This window comes from Pelmatolapia mariae, linkage group LG9, assembly GCF_036321145.2.
Source record: "Pelmatolapia mariae isolate MD_Pm_ZW linkage group LG9, Pm_UMD_F_2, whole genome shotgun sequence".
NCBI classification, from domain to species: domain Eukaryota; kingdom Metazoa; phylum Chordata; class Actinopteri; order Cichliformes; family Cichlidae; genus Pelmatolapia; species Pelmatolapia mariae.
This window is the reverse complement of record NC_086235.1, coordinates 24639484-24654350: the sequence shown is the minus strand read 5'-3', so window position 1 is coordinate 24654350 and position 14867 is coordinate 24639484.

Here is a 14867-nt window from a genome sequence, read left to right as displayed (position 1 = left end):
AACGTGCCCTACACACACACACACGCACGCACACACACACACACACACACACACACACACACACACACACACACACACACACACACACTTTGTGCCATTTGATCCTTTTTTTCACTAAGCCTTCATCACATAGGAGAGATGTTCTTGCAAGTCTGCAAAGAGCTTTCCCATGATGCACTATTAAACTTGTTGCCTCCAGGGGTGTCAATCAGAAACCATCTCTCTGCAAGTCTGACAGCTCAGCTGCCTTACGTCACACACCTGTTTGTCTGAGGCATTTTAAAAGAAAATATGTGAAATGATAGATAACTAAGAAATACGCCGGTGAGCAGTTTAAACATATGCAAGACCCAAATAATTTATCTTACAGTGCATGAATATTTTAGATTTCCCAAAGATTCTTAAGCATCTCCAAATGATAATAGGTAGACTCGAGCAAAGCAATAACATTTCACTTTTACTGGGGTAAAACTTGATGAAGCACTTCCCAAAGCTATGTAGTTACTGGCTCTCATCAAAGACAATTAAGGAAAATGGCTTTTATTTTAAAGCTAAGGTTAAATGACCAGTCTCCTTAACCTTGAAGTTCTCTGTCCACATGAATATTGAATGATTCTTAACCTTCTGTTCTAATGCTAATTGAAGCAGAGGGGGATATTACATATTTGTAATTAGGAGGCTCCTGGATAGGGTTTAAGCTCTAAGCCTCATTAGTTTAATCATGAGGACTCTATCAATTATGCAGGTGGAGGTATGGTGGTGATTTGAAAAATATTCTGCTCTGTAGAAAACTAGAGTAATTATATTGATGAATTTCTCCAATCTTATCATTAATTCCAATCCCTGTTTGGGCACCCTTTTCCCCTTTCGATGGGGATATTTATGGATGTCGATTGTTGATGAGTTTGACACCAAAATTGCTGCGTCTTCCACTGATTGAGATTCTCGGGCAAGGCCGCGCTATATGAAGCTAATCCTTATGGAAGCTAACACAAACAGGGCGCCTGAGGACATCACCCAAATACGACATCAAACGGCCTCCTGACAGGTTTGCTGATGAGCACAAACAAGACTTCATGTCGAAACACAACTTCTCCTCTATGACATCTTGAACTTCTGTCCAACCAAGTCTTCTCGCATACTTTCAGGCCTTGAGAATTTGCTTTTTTACCCCCTCGAGGCACCAAGGCAGAGAGACAGAAAGAGTGAAAGACAGAGATCTTGGCTGCTCAGAGAGAGTGAAATATGAGTTGCCCTCTCCTGAAACAAGATTAGTAAGATCAGTCTTCACCGTAAGGACAGTCCCTGTTAACCCTGCCGTATTTATGTGCGTACAGTCATACACAACTACATAAATGCACACATATCTGCGCTCTGAACGTCTGCCAGGTCTTACCTCAGACATCTTCCTTACATCCAGTTTGCCAGCAGGTCTGGGTTCACACCATTAATCTTGACTGAGAAAGTGGGAGAGGAGATGGCGGTGGGGAATCCACGGGAGGCGGAAAAGGTGGGAAAGTGGGTCAGAGGACTTAGACCGAGGCGAAGACAGCTGCCCCTTATCCACCTCGGTCTTCCTCCAGAATCTTCCACATCGCCCTCCTTCCTCTCGGTGGTGTGGAGGTGACAGTTGGTGAGGGACCTCGGAGAGGCTCGCACACTGGCTTTGGCTTTTCTATACTGCCCCACTCTTGTATGTGAAAATGTTTCTCAGAATTGGAACAGCACTTTAGAGAGATCTCTTTGGTCAAGTGATGTGAAATTAAGAGAGTGAAGCAGTCTCAGATGTAAACTGCTATATCCGTCATGCTTACTTACTGACGTACTTGGACTTTTCTACTCCCGGCAGGTGCAAGTGTCCAACTTCCCTCTGGATTTTCTGATATTTTCTGACCCTCATTCACTTTAAGCATTTTTAGGCATGTACATGTGCCTGCAGTTGAAACCTGAATTTGCACATCAACATTTAATGGTGCAAATGCTGTTCTTGCTAGCGTTGGTGAATTGGCTTAATCACCAAATATTCTTTTGCTAAAAATTAACCAAAAAATGATGCTGCACTTCCATCACCCTCTCCAAATGAACCCAAATAAAATTACATGTTTTAGCACAGAAACAGTGTTTCCAGCATCAAGGGGTCTTGAAAATATATACATATAAATGTATTAAAATATTGCTTTTACACCCCATCTATCATGAGTGCAATTTCACGGGTCACCTTTTTAAAAATGAATTTAATTCTTTGACCTGTTACGAGTGGAAGCGCTAACATGGGTAGGCTCTGAGTTAAATTGCACTTGTGACTTCATGGATCACATTTTCAATTACTTCTGAACACCGCGTGGTAAGATAGGGAGAAAGAGAGGGTGGCGAGGGGAAAAGGAGGGAGAGAGAGAGATGATTATGAAGGCAGCATGGGCCAACATCAACTTTATTTACTGGGACAAGTGGTATGGAAAAGTGATATTTAATGAGCTATGTTAAACAGCAAGAAGGTAATGGAGTACAAGCAGAAATATCCAGCAGACGATGACTGGTAGTCGATTGACTGCACACTGTCTGCTGTGGCAAACCTAAACTGGGGTGAGCCTTATTACAAAACTGACATGACACACACTTCTGAAAGTTTACTCAAGTCTGTCCGGACACGTGTTCCATATTTACCTCCACTTATTGCCACTATATGATGATACCGTGCGATATGATAATGACTTATCCAAACTCATCGGCCTGTCTGTTTGTTTAAAAGCTTTCTCCAATTATTTACATTGGACTATGTAGCAGATTTCAACCTGCACAGGTTGTATTTTAGCCTTTACACCAACATCCCGCGACGGATTCGTGACGGATCGTCATTAATGTTGAATTTGGAAAACGGTGGTTTCATTCTTAGCTGACTCTTGGGTGTCACGGCAACGTGAAGTCATCGGGATACACAGCCGTGCACACGGGCAAAGGCAGAGATCATGCCATCTCTGACTTCCCTGTAAACACTGGGCTGAAAGGATATCCCACATCCCTTCATCATGTGAAAAAGTGTAACAAACAAATGCTCTTTTTATGGTATAGCTGGGCTGGGTTCTGTCATCCCGCTGTGTGTCCTAACCAAGAAAATTCAGTCACAATTCAATCCAGATGGACACAAACCTTTTTCTTTTGTGATTCTGTAAATATTAAGAGAAAAGACTCGTATTTATTGTGGATTACTGTCTACGGGGGACATGTCCACATGTCCCAGCCCCAAGGTAAATATAAACATTACCAATAACGCAGACTCCATTTGTACCCAACACTGTTTTCTCAAGGATTAAGAACCCTGCACAGACTCTTTAGTGACTGTTGTAAGGCGAAATCCGCTGAAATTTCTGTAATTTGGCTAAAGATCAAAAAGGCACCCATTAAGTTCATAAGCTTTAAGTTTGTACTATAGCTTTCCTGTCATTCCCATTACCCAAAGGGCACTCCCATGTGATTAAGTACTAAACAGTGACAGTTGCTGGGAAGACAAAAGCTTAAGTCAAGGAAACACGATGTGGTGAGCAAAGAGAAAAATGCACCTCAGTCTATTGTACAACCAAGAAACCCTTAAAATTAAATATCATATTTTATTACCCGAGTCACCTTGTTTGAAGAAAGGAAAAAAAAGAAAAAAGCAGCTGCCAAATCAAACAAAGAGTAATCTGTTTGTGAAAAGCCAGCCGCTTCAGAGGTTTATTTTGTGAAAGTTAAAAGATATAGGGAGACAAGGATCCCACCAATGAGAGCACAAGACTGTGTCATATAATTACAGGGCTCAATCACTGGAGTAATCCGAAAAGCTAATGTTGACTTACCACATAACCTTTCAACTGGTTAATTCCACCCCTCCTCTGCTTTCGGAAGAGGTGAAAATGTAGCCGCCTCTTTCCTGAGGGTGAACTGTCTTCACAGGCATTACAGAAGAAAAAGAAAGAAAAGTCGCTCAGTGATAGATACGAGAGCGCATCCATGCCATGTCAACCACATCCTGAGGTGAAGAGGACACAGTGAATCATTAAGTGGGAGTGCTGCACAATTTTCTAATGGTCCTCTTATCGTCTCACTTTGAAAAGAAAATTCAGCTTTCAAAAAGGTGTATTTATTTTTAAGCAAATGAACTGCATCGCATGTTTGCGCTTTCTAAGGTTTTATTAGCAACAGCGCCAGTTTGATCTAGAGATGCATGGAAAACACAAAAAAAGAGCATTTGGAGTAATAAAGTGTTAATGAATCAAGCAGTCTTGTGCTAAATGTTTCTCTGTTTGATACATAATGAGTAATGGCCTTTATTTATTAATTTATTACCTAAAATAGAAGCTGAGTGTTTTGGAAAGCAGCTCCTCAGTTGTTCCTAACCTTGTTTTGTTATCATGGCATGGCTGTTGTCAATGCCAACCGAGCTACAGTACAAGCTCAGAGGCTCTGCCATGTGGATGTAATTTTACCAGGATGATTTTTTTTTTCTACCGCAAATCAAATAAAAGATTCAGCTTTGAGGGTAGAAAATAAACCCAGAACTGATCTGCATTACACCGAAACAAACAAGAGTGAAGTAAGAAAATGAGAGAGACAAAATCTGAATGTAATGGTTGTGGAGCTATACACATTTCCTTTGATTACAAGGTATTAGTGTCATCCATGGGCCCATTGGCAGGAAACGCTGGGCTGTTCACCACATTGGAACAAACACAAATGTCAATGTCTATTAATTCACTTATAATCATATTTGAATGGATCTTCACTGCGCTGCCTATCTGTCTTTCTCCACGCAGTTTTGAATGAGTGCTCTCAGGGATTCTTGAATCACAGCGGAAACCACACAACTGGATCGCGTTTGTCGAAGATATATTAAGAGGAAAAAGTTTCCGACGGTGGTGATCGCATCTAGAAAATCCCGAATTGACAATGAGGAGAGCGAGCGGAAGTAAAATAGGTTTCAGAAATCATGATTCTGAAACACTGACATGATTATTCATTGTAGGTAAAATCATCTCAGCAGACTTGCACGCTATAACTAGAATAAAGAATGAAAACTAACATTAACTTTGCATTAAAGAAAGCTAAAAACACCATTGGGCTTTTTGGATATTGTCAGGCCACATTCAGTGTTAAGATTAATTAGAGTGTAGTGTACTCAAAATCATAAGTATTCTCTAATTTGTCTCCAGCCAATAACATTTTTATTCAAAAATACCTCTTTTATTGTTTTATGCATCTTGCAATTCTTTTTTAGAAAAACTTGCAGTGATATCTAAATATGTATATCTCATGAGAGTACATTTTTATTTCTTTTAACTGTGCTAACAGCAAGCCTCCTGTTGGGATTTGGCTGTGGCACTAATGCCACATTAAAGCTGTGAGGAAACTGTAGAAATAAAGGGACTGGAGGACAGAAGGACTGTCTGCTTCATCGATCTTTAGCTTGTGGATATTCAGGCCACCATTTTCATCCCTGTGGTTACGAAAACAGACAACTACGGCTACTGAAAAGCACCTCTCACCCAAAAGAAAAAAAGCCCAACAACTTCAGAGCCGAGTGTCAAAGTTGATCTAAAAAGGCAATTTTTCAACTATGACAAAATACCACTTTGCAAAATAGAGACCGTAGTCGCAGTCAAATAAATGTCGTTCAGCAATGTTGACAAATTGCTTGAGTAGTGGCACGCGATGCCACTAAGCACTGTTGAAGCAGTGCAGCGTAGCCTCTGCGCAGCCTCCCACTCCCACCCATCCTCCCAATTAATCAGGCTTATCTTCACCTCCATCACTGCTGTCAGTCACACTGGAAAAGCCTTCCACGGCAGCATGCACGTGCATCATGGAGTCTGAGACGGGGAGTATGCGTCTGTGAGCTTTATACACACTTGTGTGCCGGGTCAGTGTGTGTTTGCGTGCAGGAAGTAGAGCAGTAAACATCTGTATCTGGTCAATCCACATAGCCAAGCTGATTTCTCAGCTCATCTTAAGACTAAATGTTCGAGACTGTCCGTCACGCTTAAGCGTCAGTGTTCAGAAAAGTGTTTGCCAAGGAAAACTGAAGACCCTTGCTGTGTCGGATCCCTAAAATTTGTCCTTATAACATCTGGAGCAAAACACATTTAAATCTTAGCAGGTTCACTCAATGGATGTAAGACAGCAAGATGATCAGAAGCTGGGTAAACTGGGTAAAACATAAAAGCCAAGCAAACTTTGAAGCAACTGAATTTAATTATTGAATATCACTGAATTATTGAAAGACAGTTTTTCCTGCAGTTAGCACTTTATTACACCTAACCTACTTTTCAGCAAAGTGTTACTATGGACACATCTGTCAGAATTCAAGTGTTCAAACTGTGGATTAAGAAAAAAAACAGTAAAGTTTTGAAATGTTGCACGCCAAAACAAACTCAGTCTGTGATGCATATCTGAATGTGAATGAAATCAGTCTGACATTAAAAGCAAATGAGATAAACTGTGTGTGTATATATATATATATATATATATATATATATATATATATATAAAAACAGCATGATCAGGATTTCTGACATTGCTTCCACAAAACCGCCATGGGACACTTCGCTCATCTGACAGTTTTATGGAATCTTTGTTTTGATAATCCTTGTATTGGTGCTACCTGTCATAACACACAGTAGTAACCACCAAACACCCCCAACCCCTCACCCCTCAATCTCTCAGCTAAATCTCCCTGTCTACACAACATTGGCCCCATGATAAGAAGGTGACACTGTCACTCCAGCCCACACACACACACACACACGCAGCCTGATCACTCTCACGCACGCACACACACATACACGCGTGCACACAAACAGCCTCCGAGGCGTGCGGCGTGCATAGGCGTTCGGCATCATGCTAATTTTCATTGTTGTGATAAAAATAAACAGGTCTGGGGAGCCGAATCTGAAGGCCCGAGGGTCACGGCGCGCTCGACTGACAACGACGGGGAGGGGGGAGGTGGGGGCGGGAGGGGCGGGTTTGGGACGGAGGCTCAGACTGAATTACCTTGATCCACCACGACAGCCTCACATCACTGTCACCAGCCTGTTTGGAAGGCTTGATGGGGCCGCGGCGCTAAGTTGGAGTAAGCCGACTGCGATGGATGTGTGTTGACAGTGCACTGTATTCAAGGGCACATTGAAATGAGGAGGTGAAACAGGGGGAAAGTTTGCTAAGCCATGTGTGCCATAATTATCCCGGGCTCTCCTCGTGCCTCTTATCTGGTGGCTGGTGGTGACTGTCAGATGAGTGAGGGATCGACTGTGACATTATCTCTGTCTCACTATAGCCCCTCACCCCCCTCGAAAAAAATTGCAGAACACACAGGAGGTGTTACCGTATGCTGAAGCCATTTCTGCTGCATTTTCCTCTCCAAGGGCCATGTCATATAATTAATATTCTTATTGCAATATAACATTAAGGTAGAGTTTCTGTTTTGAGCATTACAAAAATAATATAAATTACCCTACTGACAGTACATAGTCTGATCTCCTACTACTCATAAACTCAGTATTAATGGATTATATAAAAGATAAATAACTATTATAATGCGAGTAATGCAAAAGCATGCACTTGCCTTTCACTGGCATTATACAATATATAGTTTATTAAAATAAATTTTAAAGTATTCAGATATAAACATTCAAAATTATATCCCTTGCACTTATTGCTTCCTTCAGTGTTTCAAGCTTACACCCTGATTGTAACAGTTGAGGTGTTTTACATCACAGGTGAGGTGCCACACTCGAGCACTAGGTGGTGCTTGAACACAGCCCTCACACAGACACACACTCGCTGACACACACACATATTTAAACACACACCTCTTTCCCCCTCTCTTAACACACACTATCATCAGCTCCCTTTCTATTCATTCTAAGAGAACAACAAAACACCCCACCCCTGCCCTTACACACAGCTCGCACACATGCGTACGTACACACAAAGAAAGCCAAAAGATGCGAGGCTCAACTTACAGGCCTCTTCTCTGTTCATTTGATATGCAGCGGCTTCCCTTTCACCTCTCCCGCCTCACCTGTCATGCACACAAACAGACGCACACACTCGCAGATGCACTGCTCTCCGCCCTACTCATCAAATCTGGGCTCCACGTGTCTGCAGCCATGATATCCATCTAATCGTCCAACCTTTTCAACTCTGGCTGCTTTCGGGACTTCGAGGAAGATGTGGTAGCATGCTCAGTGTTTCAGGGGCAGGCGACCAGTTGCAACACTAGACCTTTGCAACCGCACGCACAAAAAGACACAAACTTACAGCTTTTCCATTAAAAACGAAACCAATGTATGCATGCTAAAACAAATTTCTTAACTACAGCTCTGTGGGTCAGTTGTTGTCATTTGGCTCTTACGCAATGAATTGAAATTTCTCACTAGATCTTTATTAAAGGCTTTTGATTTCCATTGATCTGCCGATGTTGGTGTAAAACATGCACAGAGGAGCATCTTAATCAACAGCTTTCCATTTTGATTTATTTTTAATATTTATCTGGAATTTATTGAACATGAACCTTTAAATTACAGGTTTACAGATGGGCCCAAACCAATCAAAAGTAAATTACAGACTTTCATTGTATGATTGCTGTTGTAGTCTTGAACAGTGCTGACGCTAGCACACTGTAATTTTACAAATATTTTTCTCACCACTCTAGATGACTAAGACAATGACTGTACTCATATATGTGTATTCTGTTTAAAGATGCTAAAGCGCTCTACCCACTGCTGTAAATACAGTCACTGAATAGCAAAACCAATCACGTTTGCATTAGTACAAATGAGGCTGCTGCACTCTAAATATAAATGATAACTGACCAATAGTTTAATGCATGCCCTGATGCAGCGCAGCATCAGCAAAAATTAAACAGGATGTCAATTCTATTAAATAAACACGTCACTGTGCATCAGAAAGGGCTGCATGTTTAATGACCATACTGTACGCGTGTGTGTTCATGCATGTGTGTGGCTGGTGCCCGTAGCTACAGTGTGACTGTACTAATGGGAGAGGTTGTTTGAGTCCCTGTGTGGCCCTTTTCTCATGCTAAACCAGCCAGTGTTTAGCGGTGTGCGTTGTCTGAACCAGGGGCTACACAGGGACACTCTGTACGTGATCGTACATGCGTGTGTGTGTATTCACGATCGAGTTTCGGTCTTACATGTGCGCGTGTAGCGAGGGTGAGCGCGCATATCTGCACGTGTGTTTGCTTCGCCTCTGTGTGTGTGCTCACCGGTGCTTCTACGGGGCAGCTGCGTGAGCATTCCTGTTGACGTTAAGCAGCTAAACAGTACCAGCTTGCTGGGCTCTTAACCTCCCCTTTCAGAGAGAGAGCCCTAATGAAGTCCTGAAAGGCTTCCTGACTCCCTCATCTGGCTTTGTTTAGGCCCCTCTCTCCCTCGCTTTGCTTGAGGAAAGCCATCAACCCATTGAGAAGACAGTCACACAGACCCTGGAAGACAGTTAAAAAGAAAAAAACAACAACTGTAGTGGTGTGTCTAAGATCCTCAGTGTCTCTCAAAGTGTACATTGGAGGTGCCTGGAAAAACCATAAGGTCCTTCGTGGCTGGAATTCTTGGAGAGCTTTGAATAGTTTTGGACAGATCAGAAGATTAGTTTGAGTTTTTTTCAGTTTTCCAAAACATGCAGTGTGGAAAGTTTTCCGCTTGTTAATTAGTGTCTGATGACAAACAGCTATAACAAATCTCTGATACATGTTAAATCTACCACAAAGATGGCAGGTAATAATAATAATACCATTCTCATTAATCTAGATTCATTATATTGAGAAGATCTATTTTGGATTTTGTGACAAATGATTTTTTTTAAAAGACATGAAGGGTATTATTTAGAGCTGGATGGGCATCAAGTCAAATCTGGAACACTTAAGATGGGTATCTATTCTAAATGGGTGCTCCATTAAACTTGCCAGGAAACAAGGCATAAAACATTAGCAACATGTAGCGAGTGGGTTATGGGACAAGGAGGAGAGAGAGAGCGGTATGGGCAGAGATTGATGGACGGAAGGAATAAAAGAAATTGGACGGATCACTCTCTGTTCCTGAGATTTCCAAACCCCCGCGCACGTGTAATAGCACTTCATTTTAATTTTATAGTTTGTGTATACTCAATAAAGGAAAATTGTTTCTATGTGGTTATGCCAGTCTATTGAGAGCAAGGCAAGTGAAAAGGTAAAGGAGGGGGTACATGCATGGCAAATAAAAAACTGCAGCAGTTAAAATTGAATTTGTATTCACCAGGAAGTGGGTTAACCCAGTTAAAAGTCAGGGAATCCAATAGCACCGACTGATATGTGGTGTCGAGACAATCTCCTTTGGGGAGCTAAGGCGCTTGGCTCATATGCTGCCTACCCGGGCTCAGAGCGTGTTTTCAGGTAATAATAATACATCATATTGCTTAACGGCATATTTATGTAAGAACTCAGCGCGAGGAGCCTTCTGGAGTGCACTGGTGTTGTTCTTTGAAATCACCTCCTTCAGATATGTGCCACTCGCAGTTGTTATGTTTTCTCTTCCTTATCAGTTTTGCGGAAATGGAAAATTCTATTACAGAGCGTATTTGGTTTGTCACAGTCAGATGCCTTCTCCTCAGGTTGCATTTTGCGGGGGGCGCAGGCATTTTCCCCTAGATTTCTCCTTTTTAAGAGACAGCGCAACTGTGTTTGTGTGCATCTGCGGCTCCGCTGCCACCCGCTTCTTTGTATGCTAAAGAAGAAAGGCATGTTTTTTCCATCAAAAAAAAAAAAAAAAAAAACAGAGTGGGAAAATGACAAATCTCCCCGTCTTTGTTATTGGAATATATTGACTGCCCTTGGTTCATTGACTTTTTATTACAGGAGGTAGCACAACTGTCAGCAAATAGGGAAAAAATTGTTTCAGCCATTTGCTTTGGAACATTTGAAGCTTATAATTTTTGTACTCCATGTACACACAGGCTTTTTTGTGTATGTGTCAGCAGCAAGCATGTTTTTGCTGTGTGTGTGTGCGTGTATGTGTGTGTGTATGTGGATTTGAGTGTAGGAGGTGCAGCTGTAAGCACTGATGATGGTGTTCACAATAAAAAAAAAAAGGAGGAGGAAGAGGAAGAACTGGAGACAGGGAGAAAAGATAGAAGGAGGGAGGGGTAGACTAAAGCAGAGAGAGACAGAGAGCCAGACAGAGAGGTGGTTTCGGTCTACCAGGAGCACACAGCTCTAGCCGCCAGCATTGTGTCAGTGGTGGTCCCCTCATCCAGTCTGCTGCAGCATCTGCCACAGAGGCACCAGGCTGAGCGAGACCCAGATCCTTTCACGGCCCTATCTCAGGACCAGAGCCCCATCAACTTGCCTTCTCCTCGAGGCCCAGCTGTCTTGCTCAGCTCTTCCCGCCCCATACCTCTCTCTGTCTTCACACCAAGCCATGTTAATAACCCTGAATCAGAACCCGCGGGCTTGTATCTCTTCTTTTCATGCAGCCTCAGCTCCCTCCAGCCCCATTCCCTCATATTCCACTGCTACAAAAACCATCCTTAGCCTCTGAAGACCCCCAACCTCATATCTATCATCCGTCCTCTTGCAATCCAAATACCGAATCATCCCAACCTACATCCATACAGAGCTGTGTAAGAGTAAAGTCTGTGCTATAAATGAAAGTCTAAGTCATATAAGCAGAGCAATTGTGACGAAGAATTGCAAACAACACGTCTGCATGTTTGTTATGCATAAATTGTAGATTTTTGACTGGGAAAAGAGTAACAGGAAGTGATGCCTTTTTAAAAAATCAACAATGCCATCATCAATGTTAACCAGTAACTATGAGGTCATAGCAAGTATCCAGTATGGCTGAACAGGCACAACAAAGAGATCTGACCTCCAGGAACTGAAAATCTGATGCTACTTGGAAATTACATCATTATGCAAGTGATAACAAGGACGTGGAAGCAACGTGAATAAAACCTGCACGCTTAGAGTAACGAGGTGCAGCGTGGCCCCCGTTCAACATTCAGTACATTTTAGATTTTTTACAGATCAAAAAAAAAAGAAAAAGAAAGACTGTTCTGTAGCTATTTCATTAGCTACACACTTCAATTATTCTGAGCTACTGTCTCAGCCGTCAATAGCCCATAAAATGGTAAGAATGATTAACTTGTCAGTTAATTAATAACAAGTGAGATCACCTCGCAGGCACTTTGATGTGTGCACTTTTTTTCACCTGCTGCTCCCACTTCATTCCTCTTTTCCACCTCAGTCTCTACCTGATTTACACCAGCTTTATTTGTTCATATTACAAGCACCAAATAAATGCAGCAGTGAAACAGCTGTTGCTGTAGTGTGCCTCCAGTAAGAGCAAAACATAACAACAAACAAGTGAAGTCGCCTTCAGTGAATATTTTCTTACTGTTTTAGTTCTCCGGTGTTGAGAGCCACCTCGAGGACCTATAACCTTTAACCCCAGGTCCGACCTGTTCCTTTTTCCCCTGGATCACTCAGTCATAGCTCTGTGCCTTCCTCCCCATTCCCTTCCCATTACCCCGCAACAAACATTCTCCTCGAGCCCTATCTCCATTTAAAGCCCTTTCTCTCTTCCTGCTGGGGCTGGAGAGGGGCTGAAGCTGCAGCATCTCCCCATCCGTTAGCCAGGAGCCAGAGATCCCAGCCAGACATGCCATCTGATACAAGTCTATCATAATGAAGGTCCAGCATGGGGCTAAATGAGTTTCCACCTCAGCCGCGCAAGGGGCTAATGACAAAACAGCCTCCCTGTGCTCCTTGGCCTGCCGCTAGCTTTAATCAGGGCATATGGCACTTGCCTAAACTGCTTGCCTATGAGGAACGAAGAAAAGAGGAGTGGAGAGGATTTGGGAGAATGCAGAAGGGAGAACCTTGAGAAAGCGCTGAGGAGATAAAGAAAAAGACAAGGAGAAGGCGAAGAGTTTGCCGAGACATTTTGAAAGTTTAAACTGCTGCGTTTTACCTGAAACAATCCAATAAGTCCAGCGTATTATATACAACAAAGTTGACAGCAGGCATCTTTTTAGCTATTTTAAGACATACTCTCGGTTACAAAGGCAGGCCTTTCTGGCTGTCTGATGCAGAGTGGAACTCGCTAATAGCTTCCATAGATTTATATTAATTTGCAGGATTTAATGTGCCTTAAATGGCAGATGATCAACAAGGGAAAACAAAAGTGTATTAGTGCCCCGGTGGCATAAAAAGAGTGTGGAAGGGGGTGGGAGCTTAACAAATAGGCTACTCCATTTCATAGCCCACTTTATGGCTCCCCAACCTATCCAAATTAGCTTAAAGGATTGATAATTCTTTACTAATATAAAACTGTTACTGAGCCCTAAACTGTGACTTGCCCTTTTTAGGTTTTTTCAAACACTAAATAGAGGGCTTGGTTGTGGAAATTAAATTGAAATCGCATAACAAGGCTTCCTTTTAATTTGATTAATTCTTTGTTGTTGTTTTAGATCCCTCGCAAAGACACCCATGACGTTTCGAGGTTATTTGTTCCACTGTCTAATGACAATTTTCTTGCACAATAACAGCAGTTAAAGAGCTGCCTCAGAGCGAGTTTTTTTTTCCTACTTGAAATCACAGACAAGGCTAAGCCAAAGGGGGACTAATAAACCTCACTCTTAATTCCACTGTGAGGCTACTGCTGTGACTGCTTACACTACAACTTCCCCAGAGCCCTAATTGTATAGAGAAGGATGATCAAAACTTCATTTAGCCTTCTTGGCTCAACTTTGGAGGCAATGGTCATTTTAAAATAAATATATGGTGGTATGTGTAAGAGACCATTGTGAACAGCTGACTGATGACCTCTCCGTTTCCAATCTCAAGCCTATTAAAGTTTCAGCAAATGTAATAGATGTAGCTGTGGATGTTTTTACACTTGAAGAATTTTAATCATTTCAAATAATTTCTCACTGCGTGCACAAAGCAGCTCATTCTACCTCAGTTACTGTGAACATGTTTAAAATGAATTCGAGTGCTTAGAAGATTTTGGTTCCATTTTAAGCTGGTGTACTGTAGGATCTATTTTGGCAGGAAGAGGGAAAAAAACAGAAGTCAGGCTGTACCAGGCTGTACTCAGCATGGAGAAAATGAACCTCCGAAACCCATGCTGACAGTTTTGGACCCTACTGTTCCTGATTTCAACAGCACCATAACCAGTCTTGGCAAACAACAAGCCCCCGGTACAAATTAGCCAGCCATCAGCAGGGTGCAAGGATTGCTTTTCCATGACAGGGAAAAGACAGAGGAAGGCTGAGTTTATCTAGGCAAAGGCCTCCACAGACAGTTTCTTGGACTTCCTACTGAAGCCTCCAGTTGTTTCTGCTGCTTTCCTTTCCCTGCTCTCTGATATATCTCTTCCTCAATCTCTCGCTCGCACAATCCTTCCTCACTCCAAAGAGTGTCGCCCAGGTTTCCCCTCAGAGTGGGGTGATTGCTTGCAGCTGGGGTGCATTGAGAACATTTTAATATTATGCAGAAGATTAGAGCAAACTAACTACATTATTCTCCAATTACACTCATTTCATCCAACTGATGTCTTTATATCCTTCCCCTCGCCTCGATTAGCCTAATGTGAAAATGGAATGGGGGAATGCGCTTAGGACTGTACCGATTGTTCCTCGGTTGCCTATTATTTCAGAGCACCATTAAAAGGGAGGCGTCTTTTATAGTGACTGTAAATAAAACGATTAGGGGCAGATCCAGCCGGGTGCTGAGGAAGATTTCATTTCAGGGATCTGCTTATCAACGTTCTTGGAAGGTTTGGAAGGATTGCGAGAGCCCGCCACAGACGAGAAGCTACCTTCCCCCACCTTCATCC